This window comes from Ranitomeya imitator, chromosome 4, assembly GCF_032444005.1.
Source record: "Ranitomeya imitator isolate aRanImi1 chromosome 4, aRanImi1.pri, whole genome shotgun sequence".
NCBI classification, from domain to species: Eukaryota; Metazoa; Chordata; class Amphibia; order Anura; family Dendrobatidae; genus Ranitomeya; species Ranitomeya imitator.
Window position 1 is genome coordinate 343,546,027 of NC_091285.1, and position 15,098 is coordinate 343,561,124.

At 43.2% G+C, this 15,098-nt stretch overlaps 1 protein-coding gene across 1 annotated transcript in view; it reads right to left on the reverse strand.

Moving 5' to 3' along the window:
* The window catches only part of TBC1D22A (TBC1 domain family member 22A), an 859,623-nt gene that overhangs the window by 570,182 nt on the left and 274,343 nt on the right, over positions 1-15,098 (reverse strand). The gene's annotated exons all lie outside the window — the stretch shown is intronic.

A 15,098-nucleotide genomic window follows, 5' to 3' on the forward strand; every position in this document is an offset into this window, starting at 1 on the left:
CAGTACGCCAGTACGTCAGTGTCTGTATGTAATAAATCCCCACTTTTTTGCATCACAACACCCTGGAGTGTGCTAGTCACTTTATATTGTATACGTTCAGGTTTGGGCACCTGTGACTGTGCACCTCCCCTATTTAGGCTGTGCTTAGCATCTTCTATATTCAGTAGGACTATCAGCTGTGTATCCACCAGTTTTCTGCACAACACAATTGATGGTCCCAACCCCATTTATAAGGCATAAACCACACTTATTAAACCTGACAGGGCACACCTGTGAAGTGAAAACCATTCCCGGTGACTACCTCTTGAAGCTCATCAAGAGAATGCCAAGAGTGTGCAAAGCAGTCATCAAAGCAAAAGGTGGCTACTTTGAAGAACCTAGAATATAAGACATAATTTCAGTTGTTTCACACTTTTTTCGTAAGTATATAATTCCACATGTGCCAATTCATAGTTTTAATGCCTTCACTGTAAATGTACAATTTTCATAGTCATGAAAATACAGAAAAATCTTTAAATGAGAAGGTGTCCCCAAACTTTTGGTCTGTACTGTATATCTTTATATTGAGATGTGTTTAATCCATGTTTTGTGTATATACACCCCCACACTGGGGAGCGAAGCCCATCCTCCAGCTTGCAGTATTGCAAAGTAGGTCTGCCATGAGCTGGTAAGACAGGTTATTGAGGAGATGTACGTTTGCCAGTGGACAATAGACTTGTGACCTCATCCCCACACACCTGGGGCTGAACACACCTCTTCTTGGCTATACATAAAAGGGGCAACACATGTGCTTGGAGGCTCTCTTTTGCTTTGGCTGGAATGATTATGGAACTACATGGTGGATAAGTATACTCTGTATAAAAAAAAAAAATACATACTCACCTCTCAGGCCCCCGGCACTTGCTATACTCACCTTTCCCGTTCCACTGCCGACCGCCGATCTGTCTTCCCTGTCCTCTGCACTGACGTTCAGGCAGAGGGTGGCACACAACACTAATCGCGTCACCGCACCCTCTGGCCAGTGCATCAGTGCAGAGGACGGGAAAGACAACGGTAATGATGGTGGAACAGGGAGAAGGTGAATATCGTGCACTGCCCCCCGTCATACTCACCTGCTCCTGGCGCGGTCCCTTCGTGTCTGTTCCCCGACGCCGGCAGCTTCTTCCTGTAGTGAGCGGTCACATGGTACCACTCATTACAGTAATGAATATGCGGCTCCACCCCTATGGAAGTGGAGTCGGGTCCATATTCATTACTGTAATGAGCGGTACCATGTGACCGCTCACTAAAGGAAGAAGCTGTCAGCGCCCAGAGAATGAGGGACACCGAGACAGGAGCAGGTGAAAATGATTACACAGCTCCGCTCCCCCTCCCCTGCCGACCCCTGGGTATGACTTGAGTATAAGCCGAGGGTTACTTTCAGCCCCCCAAAAAAAACAAAAAACTGAATGCAGGAAAAAAGTAGCAAAAATGCTACGAGTGAACAAGCTCGTATTCAGTTAAGGCAATGCAAATTAACATAGGGTTTTTGTAGGTTAAAGGAAAATATGAGCGTAACCTACCAATTCATTCAAAGCATATTAAGAAAACCTTACAAAATCAAGTTGTAATTGAATGCAAACAAGGGAAACAAATACAACTGCTTTCGAGAAGTCTAATATATCAACACGATAACTGGTAGTTTTTCTTTCCTTCACTGTCATTCAAACTTTAATTTACACTCTGATAATTGGAACTAGCTAAAGAAGAACTGCATCAGTGAGATATATCTAATAGTAAATTGTGTGCATTATTGCTCGTCTAAGTCCCTAAAGACCCTGAGCATTTGCTTCCCTTGCCAATGTTACACTAATTATGACTCCTGGAGCACTTCAATCTGCATGTTAAAACATATTATGGAATTTCCATTAACATTAGATAAAATCCTATGACTTCAAGATTTATTTTAACGAAACAAATTTAAAGTCGTACATATTCTTATGTCTTTAAAACTGATGGGTATTCTCCACCTGGATTATGTTCCTCTCACATGTGTAATCAAAATGCAGTTCCCCCATGATGATAATATTTTGTAAATATATTTACGGCACATAAAGCTTATAATTAGGTTGAAAAACAAAAGCACTAAACTTTATAGGACAGTAAATTCTGTAATATCATGAGGCAGATATTGAGCACTCAACGTGGCCTTTTTCTCCTTCATGACCGTGAGGACCCAGCGGTCATGGTGCACACTGGCACAAATGACAAAGTTAGAGGTAGGTGGAAGGTCCTTAAAGATAATTTCAGGGAAATAGGCTGCAAGCTGAAAGCAAGGACCTACAACATGGTATTTTCCAAAATACTGCCTGTACGACGTGCCACGCCAGAGAGGCAAAGGGAGATTAGGAAGGTTAATAAGTGGCTCAAGAATTGGTGTAGGAAGGAGGGGTTTGGGTTCCTGCAGAACTGGGCCGACTTCTCAGTTGGCTACAGGTTCTACGCTAGGTAAGGGCTGCACCTCAATGGGGAAGGTGCAGCTGTGCTAGAAGGTTGGAGAAGTGTTTAAACTAGGGAATGGGGGGAGGGTATTCATTTTATAGGAGGGGAAGTTAGTGCAGATAGAGACCTAGGCACAAATAAGGAAGTTTGGGGGTGGCGGTGGCATGTGGGGTGGGGTTAGAACAATTAATAAGTTAAGAAAGAATAGAGGTACAGAGAGATATGTGGATGCATACTAATGCAAGAAGCCTCGCCAACAAAATGGACGAATTAGAATTAATGTTGTTGGAGCATAATTATGACATAGTGGGACATGGCTGATGAGAGCTGTTAACTTGCAGGGCTATGGCCTGTTCAGAAATGAATGTACAGATAAGAGAGCGGGAGGCGTGTATCTTTATTATGGGGGACTTCAACTACCCTGAAATAGATTGGAGAACGGAAATCTGCAGTTCCAGCAAAGGTAATCATTTTTTGACAACTATGAGAGACAATTATCTTTCACAAGTGGTTCAGGACCCAACAAGAAGGAGGCACTGCTAGACCTAATATTAACCATCAGGCCAGGCCGCATAGCAAATATAAGGGTTGGGGGTCACTTGGGGAATAGTGATCACAGAATAATAAGTTTTCATGTATCCTTTAATAAGATGTGTAGTAGAGGGTTACAAGGACACTAAACTTCAGGAGGGCAAATTTCCAACCGATAAGAGATGATCTTGGTGCAATTAACTGGGACGATATCCTGAGACATAAAAATACACAAAGAAAATGGGAGACGTTTATTAGCATCCTGGATAGGATCTGTGCATAGTATATACAGTATGGGAATAAACATACAAGAAATAGGAGGAAACCAATATGGCTAAATAGAGCTGTAAGGGGCGCAATAAGTGACAAAAAGAAAGCATTTAGAGAATTAAAGGAAGTACTGTAGGTAGTGATGAGGCATTAAAAAAGCAAATCAAGGCAGCAAAAATTGAGACAGAGAGACCGATTGCCAGAGAGAGTAAAAATAATCCCAAAATATTCTTTAACTAAGTAAATATTAAGAAACTAAAAAATGATAGTGTTGGCCCCCTTAAAAATAGTCTGGGTGAAATAGTGGATGAGGAAAAAGCCAATATGCTAAATGACTTTTTTCCATCAGTATTTACACAAGAAAATTCCATGGCAGAAAATATGATCAGTGATAACAAAAATTCCCCATTAAGTGTCACCTGCTTAACCCAGCAGGAAGTATGGCGGCGTCTAAAAATCACTAAAATTGACAAATCTCCAGGCCCGACTGTGATACACCCATTGTCAGACAGAAGAACATTGGACCCACCGGAGGATTTGATTCTGAGGGTCTACCTTTCACCCCCACTGAAGAGCCCCATAGCAACTGCAAGGTTTGCACTATGAACTCTCCTAAAGGAGAAACCAGGGCCCACCGGAAGATTCTACAGTTCTATGGTGGGCCAGTTCAACCCTGGATAGACCCCCCCGAGTACTGCAGGAATTAAGTACAGTCATTGATAGACCATTATTTTTAATCCTTAAAGAGTCCATAATAACAGGGTCTGTACCACAGGACTGGCGTATAGCAAATGTGGTGCCAATATTCAAAAAGGGGACAAAAACTGAACTCGGAAATTATAGGCCAGTAAGCTTAACCTCTATTGTGGGTAAAATCCTGGAGGGTATTCTAAAGGCCCCTTCACATTAAGCGACGCTGCAGCGATACCGACAACGATCCGGATCGCTGCAGCGTCGCTGTTTGGTCGCTGGAGAGCTGTCACACAGACCGCTCTCCAGCGACCAAGGATGCCGGTAACCAGGGTAAACATCGGGTAACTAAGCGCAGGGCCGCGCTTAGTAACCCGATGTTTACCCTGGTTACCATCCTAAAAGTAAAAAAAACAAACAGTACATACTTACCTACCGCTGTCTGTCCCCGGCGATCTGCTTCTCTGCACTCCTCCTGTACTGTCTGTGTGAGCATAGCGGCCGGAAAGCAGAGCGGTGACGTCACCGCTCTGCTTTCCGGCTGACCGACGCTCACAGCCAGTGCAGGAGGAGTGCAGAGCACAGCGCTGGAGGACAGACAGCGTTAGGTAAGTATGTACTGTTTGTTTTTTTACTTTTAGGATGGTAACCAGGGTAAACATCGGGTTACTAAGCGCGGCCCTGCGCTTAGTTATCCGATGTTTACCCTGGTTACCAGTGAAGACATCGCTGGATCGGTGTCACACACGCCGATCCAGCGACGAAATAAAGTTCTGGACTTTCTTCAGCGACCAACGATCTCCCAGCAGGGGCCTGATCGTTGGTCGCTGTCACACATAACGATTTCATTAACGATATCGTTGCTACGTCACAAAATGCAACGATATCGTTAACAATATCGTTATGTGTGAAGGTACCTTAAGAGATGCTATACTGGAGTATCTGAGGAGGAATAACCTCATGACCCAATATCAACACGGGTTTACTAGGGACCGTTCCTGTCAGACTAATCTGCTCAATTTCTATGAAGAGGTAAGTATTGGGCCCTCTTGTTTTTAGCATATTTATTAAATGACCTTGTAGGGGACATACAGAGTAGAATTTCAATATTTGCAGATGACACTAAACTCTGCAGGGTAATCAATACAGAGGAGGACAATTTTATATTACAGGATGATTTATGTAAACTAAAAGCTTGGGCCGATAAATGGCAAATGAGCTTTAATGGGGATAAATGTAAGGTCACACACTTGGGTAGAAGTAATAAGATGTATAACTATGTGCTTAATTCTAAAACTCTGCGCAAAACCGTCAATGAAAAAGACCTGGGTGTATGGGTGGATGACAAACTCATGTTCAGTGGCCACTAAGTGTCAGGCAGCTGCTACAAAGGCAAATAAAATAATGGGATGCATTAAAAGAGGCATAGATGCTCATGAGGAGAACATAATTTTACCTCTATACAAGTCACTAGTTCGACCACACTTAGAATACTGTGTACAGTTCTGATCTCTGGTGTATAAGACATAGCTGAACTAGAGCGGGTGCAGAGAAGAGCGACCAAGGTTATTAAAGGACTCGGGGGTCTGCAATACCAAGATAGGTTATTACACTTGGGGCTATTTAGTTTGGAAAAACGAAGGCTAAGGGGTGATCTTATGTTAATGTATAAATATATAAGGGGACAGTACAAAGATCTTTTAAATCATAGACCTGAGATAGGTACAAGGGGGCATCCTCTACGTCTGGAGGAAAGAAGGTTTAAGCATAATAACAGACGCAGATTCTTTACTGTAAGAGCAGTTAGACTATGGAACTCTCTACCTTATGATGTTGTAATGTGTGATTCCTTTACTTAAATTTAAGAGGGGACTAGATGCCTTTCTTGAAAAGTATAATGTTACAAGTTATATATGCTAGATTCCTTGATAGGGCGTTAATCCAGGGAACTAGTCTGATTGCCATATGTGGAGTCAGGAAAGAATTTTTTTCCTCAATTTGGAGCTTACTCTTTGGCACATGGGTTTTTCTTTGCCTTCCTCTGGATCAACATGTTAGGGCATGTTAGGTTAGGCTATGGTTTGAACTAGATGGACTTAAAAGTCTTCCTTCAACCTTAATAACGATGTTACTTCACTACATTGGACGTATCCATACGTTCAGGTAGGTAAGTACTTACCAACAATGGGCAAATGGACACGTCTAGGCGATTTTGCGCGCACAGAAGCTGTGTGCACGTGATTGCCACCAGGTGTTCAGCGATTCTGACAATATGTTTGACAAGTGTGCCAAACCTGTCAATCAGTTTTCCAAGTGATGCTACAGGTCGCTTGGAAAACGCTAGCATTCTGCAAGCTAATTACACTTGCAAAACGCTAGTGTTTAGCGGGAATATGCATGCCAATAACTGCATGCGTATTTCCCGCGGCAGGGAGTTGCAGAATTGCCGCGGAAATTTCAGCGGAAATTCTGCAACGTGTGCACATAACCTAAATGTATTATATATATTGTTTATGTATATGCATTGTTCGTGCAGCAGTGCTGAGTATGTACACGCACTGTGCACACAGCAATGATTTGTAAATGTATGTGTTGCAGTGTTGTTTATGCACATGATTTGTATGTTCCACAGCAGCATGCCTGTATAAACTTCCTCTTGTACAGCGGAGTGTGGCATATACAGAGCTCAGTGAGGGTATAATATGTATGCTGTAGAGCTGTATATAGTGCAAGCAGAGTTATATTATATTTTGATTACTGCAGAACAATGTGTGTAATAAATCTTACAAAATCACCAGCCCCACGATCGGCTTCCCCCAGAGCAGTTCTAATAACAGCTCTCACTGTCTGAAACTGTGTGCTTGTTCAACTGCTCTGTTATCTCTATATATAAACAGTTATAGCAGTGTGTTCTCCAGAACAAACCACTAAGGCTAGTTTCACACTAGCTTTTATCCGGGCTGCGGAGAGATGTGGACTTTCTTCGTGAAAACCCGCCCACTGCCGGGCCTCTTTGTTCAGCTCTGCCTATGGCTGCATGCGGTGTGCACATCCTATCTTTAACCCCTTTACCCCCAAGGGTGGTTTGCACGTTAATGACCGGGCCAATTTTTACAATTCTGACCACTGTCCCTTTGTGAGGTTATAACTCTGGAAGGCTTCAACGGATCCCAGTGATTCTGACATTGTTTTCTCGTAACATATTGTACTTCATGACAATGGTAAAATTTCTTTGATATTACCTGCGTTTATTTGTGAAAAAAACAGAAATATGGCGAAAATTTTGAAAATTTCGCAATTTTCCAACTTTGAATTTTTATGCAATTAAATCACAGAGCTATGTCACACAAAATACTTAATAAGTAACATTTCCCACATGTCTACTTTACATCAGCACAATTTTGGAACCAAAATTTTTTTTTTTTAGGGAGTTATAAGGGTTAAAAGTTGACCAGCAATTTCTCATTTTTACAACACCATTTTATTTTAGGGACCACATCTCATTTGAAGTCATTTTGAGGGGTCTATATGATAGAAAATACCCAAGTCTGACACCATTCTAAAAACTACACCCCTCAAGGTGCTCAAAACCATATTCAAGAAGTTTATTAACCCTTCTGGTGCTTCACAGGAATTTTTTGAATGTTTAAATAAAAATGAACATTTAACTTTTTTTCACAAAAAATTTAATTCAGCTCCAATTTGTTTAATTTTACCAAGGGTAACAAGAGAAAATAGACCCCAAACATTGTTGTACAATTTGTCCTGAGCACGACAATACCCCACATGTGGGGGTAAACCACTGTTTGGGCGCATGGCAGAGCTCGGAAGCGAAGGAGAACCATTTGACTTTTCAATGCAAACTTGACTGGAATTGAGATGGGCCGCCATGTTTCGTTTGGAGAGCCCCTGATGTGCCTAAACATTGAAACCCCCCACAAGTGACACCATTTTGGAAAGTAGACCCCTTAAGGAACTTATCTAGATGTGTGGTGAGCACTTTGACCCACCAAGTGCTTCACAGAAGTTTATAATGTAGAACCGTAAAAATAAAAAATCATATTTTTTCACAAAAATTAACTTTCCGCCCCCAATTTTTTATTTTCCCAAGGGTAAGAGAAGAAATTGGACCCCAAAAGTTGTTGTACAATTTGTCCTGAGTACGCTGATACCCCATATGTGGGGGTAAAACACTGTTTGGGCGGATGGGAGAGCTCGGAAGGGAAGGAGCGCCGTTTGACTTTTCAATGCAAAATTGACAGGAATTGAGATGGGACGCCATGTTGCGTTTGGAGAGCCACTGTGCCTTATGTGCCTAAACATTGAAACCCCCCACAAGTGACACCATTTTGGAAAGTAGACCCCCTAAGGAACTTATCTAGATGTGTGGTGAGCACTTTGACCCACCAAGTGCTTCACAGAAGTTTATAATGCAGAGCCGTAAAATTAAAACAAAACATTTTTCCCACAAAAATTATTTTTTTAGCCCCCAGTTTTGTATTTTCCCGAGGGTAACAGGAGAAAGTGGACCCCAAAATTTGTTGCCCAATTTGTCCTGAGTGCGATGATACACCATATGTGGGGGGAACCACCGTTTGGGCGCATGGGAGGGTTCGGAAGGGAAGGAGTGCCATTTGAATGCAGACTTAGATGGAATGGTCTGCAGGTGTCACATTGCGTTTGCAGAGCCCCTAATGTACCTAAACAGTAGAAACCCCCCACAAGTGACCCCATATTGGAAACTAGACCCCCATGGAACGTATCTAGATGTGTTGTGAGAACTTTGAACCCCCAAGTGTTTCACTACAGTTTATAACGCAGAGCCGTGAAAATAAAAAATCTTTTTTTTTCCCACAAAAATTATTTTTTAGCCCCCAGTTTTGTATTTTCCCAAGGGTAACAGGAGAAATTGGACCCCAAAAGTTGTTGTCCTATTTGTCCTGAGTACGCTGATACCCCATATGTTGGGGTAAACCCCTGTTTGGGCACACGGGAGAGCTCGGAAGGGAAGGAGCACTGTTTTACTTTTTCAACGCAGAATTGGCTGGAATTGAGATCGGACGCCATGTCGCGTTTGGAGAGCCCCTCATGTGCCTAAACAGTGGAAACCCCCCAATTATAACTGAAACCCTAATCCAAACACACCCCTAACCCTAATCCCAACAGTAACCCTAACCACACCTCTAACCCTGACACACACCTAACCCTAATCCCAACCCTATTCCCAACTGTAAATGTAATCTAAACCCTAACCATAACTTTAGCCCCAACCCTAACTGTAGCCTTAACCCTAGCCTCAACCCTAACTTTAGCCCCAACCCAAACTGTAGCCCTAACCCTAACTTTAGCCCCAACCCTAACTGTAGCCTTAACCCTAGCCCTAACCATAGCCCTAACCCTAGCCCTAACCCTAACCCTAGCCCTAACCGTAGCCCTAACCCTAGCCCTAACCCTAATGGAAAAATGGAAATAAATACATTTTTTTAATTTTTCCCTAACTAAGGGGGTGATGAAGGGGGGTTTGATTTACTTTTATAGCGGGTTTTTTAGCGGATTTTTATGATTGGCAGCCGTCACACACTGAAAGACGCTTTTTATTGCAAAAAATATTTTTTGCGTTACCACATTTTGAGAGCTATAATTTTTCCATATTTTGGTCCACAGAGTCATGTGAGGTCTTGTTTTTTGCGGGACGAGTTGACGTTTTTATTGGTAACATTTTCGGGCACGTTACATTTTTTGATCGCTTTTTATTCCGATTTTTGCGAGGCAGAATGACCAAAAACCAGCTATTCATGAATTTCTTTTGGGGGAGGCGTTTATACCGTTCTACGTTTGGTAAAATTGATAAAGCAGTTTTATTCTTCGGGTCAGTACGATTACAGCGACACCTCATTTATATCATTTTTTTATGTTTTGGCGCTTTTATACGATAAAAACTATTATAGAAAAAATAATTATTTTTTAATCGCTTTATTCTCAGGACTATAACTTTTTTATTTTTTTGCTGATGATGCTGTATGGCGGCTCGTTTTTTGCGGGACAAGATGACACTTTCAGCAGTATCATGGTTATTTATATCTGTCTTTTTGATCGCGTGTTATTCCACTTTTTGTTCGGCGGTATGATAATAAAGCGTTGTTTTTTGCCTCTTTTTTTTTTTTTCTTACGGTGTTTACTGAAGGGGTTAACTAGTGGGCCAGTTTTATAGGTCGGGTCGTTACGGACGCGGCGATACTAAATATGTGTGCTTTTATTGTTTGTTTTTTTTTATTTAGATAAAGAAATGTATATAGGGGAATAATATTTTTTTTTTCATTATTTAGGAATTTATTTTTTTTTACACATTTTGAAAAAATTTTTTTTAACTTTTTTACATTGTCCCAGGGGGGGACATCACAGATCAGTGATCTGACAGTTTGCACAGCACTCTGTCAGATCACTGATCTGACATGCAGCGCTGCAGCCTTCACAGTGCCTGCTCTGAGCAGGCTCTGTGAAGCCACCTCCCTCCCTGCAGGACCCGGATCCGCGGCCATCTTGGATCCGGGGCTGGAGGAAGCAGGGAGGGAGGTGAGACCCTCGCAGCAACGCGATCACATCGCGTTGCTGCGGGGGGCTCAGGGAAGCCCGCAGGGAGCCCCCTCCCTGCGGGAAGCTTCCCTATACCGCCGGCACATCGCGATCATCTTTGATCGCGGTGTGCCAGGGGTTAATGTGCCGGGGGCGGTCCGTGACCGCTCCTGGCACATAGTGCCGGATGTCAGCTGCGATAAACAGCTGACACCCAGCCGCGATCGGCGGCGCTCCCCCCGTGAGCGCCGCCGATCGCGCTGGACGTACTATCCCGTCCGTGGTCATGGGGGCCCACCCCACCTCGACGGGATAGTACGTCCCATGTCAGAAAGGGGTTAACATTGGGTACGCAGGCCATGCTGCTGTATGCAGATGCAGCCGCATGCGTCGTTTTGACGGTGCGACGACTTGCACCGAACGCAACATGTTGCATTTTTGTGCAGATGCCGCACCTTCAAAACGACGCATGTGGCGGCATCCGCATACAGCGGCATGGCCTGCGTACCCAATGTTAAAGATGGGGTGCGTACGTCGCACGCAGCCATAAGCGGAGCTGTAAGAAGAGGCGCTGCAATGGGCGGGGCTTGACGGATAGAGTCCGCATCCCGCCGCAGCCGGATAAACACTAGTGTGAAACTAGCCTAAGAACTGAACGTGTTACAGCATAACTTGTGCTGAGCTTTATATTTCTACTAATACTATAATTCTATGAAACTGTTAAGGAGGAGTGCCTGTCCTGCCAGAAACCAAGAAGCAAGGAGACTCAAGAGGGAACTTAAAAAGAACCTGTCAGCAGGATTGTGCACAGTATCCTACAGACAGTGTCAAGTGGGCGCCATTATACTGGTTAATCCCTTAACCCCGTAGGTATTTTAGTTTTTGCATTTTCGTTTTTTGCTCCCCTTCTTCCCAGAGTCATAACTTTTTTATTTTTCATTTAATATGGCCTTGTGAGGGCTTGTTTTTTTGCGGAATGAGTTGTACTTTTGAACAACACCAATGGTTTTAACATATCATGTACTGGAAAATAGGAAAAAAAATTTCAAGTACAGTGAAATTGCAAAAAAAAAGTGCAATCCCACAGTTGTTTTTTGGTGCGCTTTTTTTTTTCTAGGTTCACTAAATGCTAAAACTGACATGCTATTATGATTCTCCAGGTCATTACATGTTCACAGACGCCAAACATGTCTAGGATCTTTTTTATTTAAGTGATGAAAAAAATTCCAAAGTTTGTTAAAAAGAAATTTTAAAAAATGTGCCATTTTCTGATACCCATAGCGTCGTTTTCGTGATCTCGGGTCGGGTGAGGGGTTATTTTTTGCACGCCGAGCTGACGTTTTTAATTATACCATTTTGGAGAAGTTACGATATTTTGATCGCCCGTTACTGCATTTTAAAGGGAACCTGTCACCCCCGTTTTTTGAGATTGAGATATAAATACTGTTAAATAGGGCCTGCGCTGTGCGTTACTATAGTGTATGCAGTGTACCCTGATTCCCCACCTACGCTGCGCAATATATTACCAAAGTCACCGTTTTCGCCTGTCAATCAGGCTGGTCAGGTCGGGTGGGCGTGTTCACAGCGCTGTTTCTTCCTCAGCTTTATGTTGGTGGCGTAGTGGTGTCCGCACGTTGAGGTGACTAATCCACTGTGGGCACGTGAACAAGGAGCGCGCGATCTGCGCTATCACCCCCTGTCATCGGTGGGGGCGGCCATCTTCCTGGGGCCGCGCGTGCGCAGATGTAGTGCTCTGCTGCACGGGGCTTCAGGAAAATGGCCGCGGGATGCCGCGTGTGCGCACAAGAGATCGCGGCGGCCATTTTCCCAAAGCCGAGTTTGCATCTCGGCTTTGGGAAAATGGCCGCCGCGATCTCCATCTGCGCACGCGCGGCATCCCGCGGCCATTTTCCTGAAGCCCCATGCAGCAGAGCACTACATCTGCGCACGCGCGGCCCCAGGAAGATGGCCGCCCCCACCGATGACAGGGGGTGATAGCGCAGATCGCGCGCTCCTTGTTCACGTGCCCACAGTGGATTAGTCACCTCAACGTGCGTGGTAATGTATTGCGCAGCGTAGGTGGGGAATCAGGGTACACTACATACACTATAGTAACGCACAGCGCAGGCCCTATTTAACAGTATTTATATCTCAATCTCAAAAAACGGGGGTGACAGGTTCCCTTTAATGCAATGATGCGGAGACCAAAAAAAAAGGTAATTCTAGCGTTTTTACTTTTTTTCTCGTTATGCCGTTTAGCGATCGGGTTAATTCTTTTTTATATTGATAGATCAGGCGATTCTTAAAGCGGCGAAAACAAACATGTGTACGTATGTTTGATTTTTTTTATTGTTTTATTTTGAATGGGAAGAAAAGAGGGTGATTTGAACTTTTATACTTTTTTAATATTTTTAAAAACATTTTTTTTCTGGCATGCTTCAATAGTCTCCATGGGAGACTAGAAGCTGCCATAACCCCATCGGCTCTGCTACATACAGGTGATGATCAGATTGCCTGTATGGAGCAGAATTGCTCACTTGTTTTGAGCGCCAGCCACTGGGCGATGCCTATACAATCCGGCAGTGAATCACAGAGGTCTGCTGGAGACCTCTGGATGTCATGCCAACCCATTGGTGACCAGCGGTCATGTGACACGGGCGCCGATGGGCGGAATTTCCGGTGTGCTTGCCGGAAGAAAGTGCTACATGCCACTGTCAGAGATGGACAGCGACATTTAACTAGTTATCAGCCGCGGGTGAATCGCGATTCCACCTGCGGTTGTTAGAGGCACATGTCAGCTGTTTGAAACAGCTGACATGTGCCGAAAAAAATGTGGGCTCAGAGCCGGAGCCCACATCAAAGGGAGTGAGTCCAACATCGGCATACTATTACGCCCAATGTTGGAAAGGGGTTAAAATGATACCTTGGTTGATGAAATCCGTCTTCTGGGTGTTGTTTAATCTTTATTTTCTGTTTTGAGTTAGTGATATGCTCGTGATCCAGGGCAGGCCAGGATGGGGGTCTTCATGTGGTGCCCTGCCTAGGTATTCCTAATGCAGACTGCTTACAGGTCACAGATCCCTTAGTGACCTGTCCCTTAGTTTGCATAATGAATACCTGTACATACTGAAGAAAAAAAAATAGCCCTTCTGCAGGCAGATGCTAGCCATGGCACCTGTGCTGCAGCATAATCACATGTTTAATGTCCCAATAATAAATGTGGTTGATGTTATTCCGACAGGAAAAAAAAACAAATTTTAAAAAGGTGACTGCTGCGCCTGCGCAGTAATCGATGTATATAGGTGATCCAATAGCGGCTATTGCGCATGCACCGGCGGCGCCATCTTACTGGAGAAGAAAAACAAAATTTTGTCATCCAAGATGTCGCCGCCTCTCAGACATAGACCCATATAAAGCACCTCCCAAAGCACGAGCATATCATTAACTCAAAACTGAAAATAAAGATTTAACCACAAGACGGATTTCATCAACCAAGGTACCATTGTAATCAGTCTGTAGGTTACTGTGCACAATCCTGCTGACAGGTTCCCTTTAAGAAAATTATTTGACGGATGGGTGTTTAAGAAGTACTTGAAGGTGAAATTGACAGCGTTACAAAAAGTCTGTGTGTAGCCCTAGCATAATGTGTTCCTATGGACAACAATTTCTTGTAGTGAGCCTTTCATAGTCTACTGGTAGTGTCTATATAACATGCAGTGGTAGCCAAGCACACAACATGGCTATTTAACAGTGAAATAGACATGAATTGAGCAGCAGCCGCATGGGAGAACATGCTCCGTAACAGCATATCAGAAGCCTTCTTTCAGTAATTGGTAGGGGTCCAGAGTTAAGACATTTAAAACCTATCTTATGGATTAGTGATAATTGTCTGTTTGTGAGTAAGCCATTCTGAGGTCTAGAGCAGTATTCACAGTTCTGCAGGATTTAGAGCTGAAATTACCGTACTTGTTTTGGTGATTTACATATTGCGTAACTGTCATTCCTGTACTGTAGAGGTGTCTGATATTGGAAACGTTGGGTGACCCACAGCATTGTAAGAGCTCAGCACAGCTGCTATGGATGCGTCTAACATAAGCTTGTTGCCTGTGAGATGACAGCACGTAAAGTTACAGCCAGGTATGTACAAAGGAAAATGTCTCTACAGTATATTCGCCTAATACTCGGTTGTATTTTGCAGGAATGTAATAGCAAGACAATATAAATCATATCAAAACAACAATATGCATACATTATTCACATATATTCACACATACATTCCGTATAATAAATAGAAAATGTGTTAAAAAATCTGGAGTCATGGACCTTTTTAATTTTAAGTTCTTCTAAGGTCTCATTCACATGCCCATGTTTAGACACGTAGGTGACAAAAATGGTACTGGTATCATCATTGTTGTGCATCCGCGTGTCCGTTATTACCATCAGTGTGTCCATTTTTGTCAATAGTGTGCCCATTTTTTTTTTTTAAATAAACCTTTATAGAACACCAAACAACAGTTTACATCAAAATGATAATTTTACATGTCATTATACAA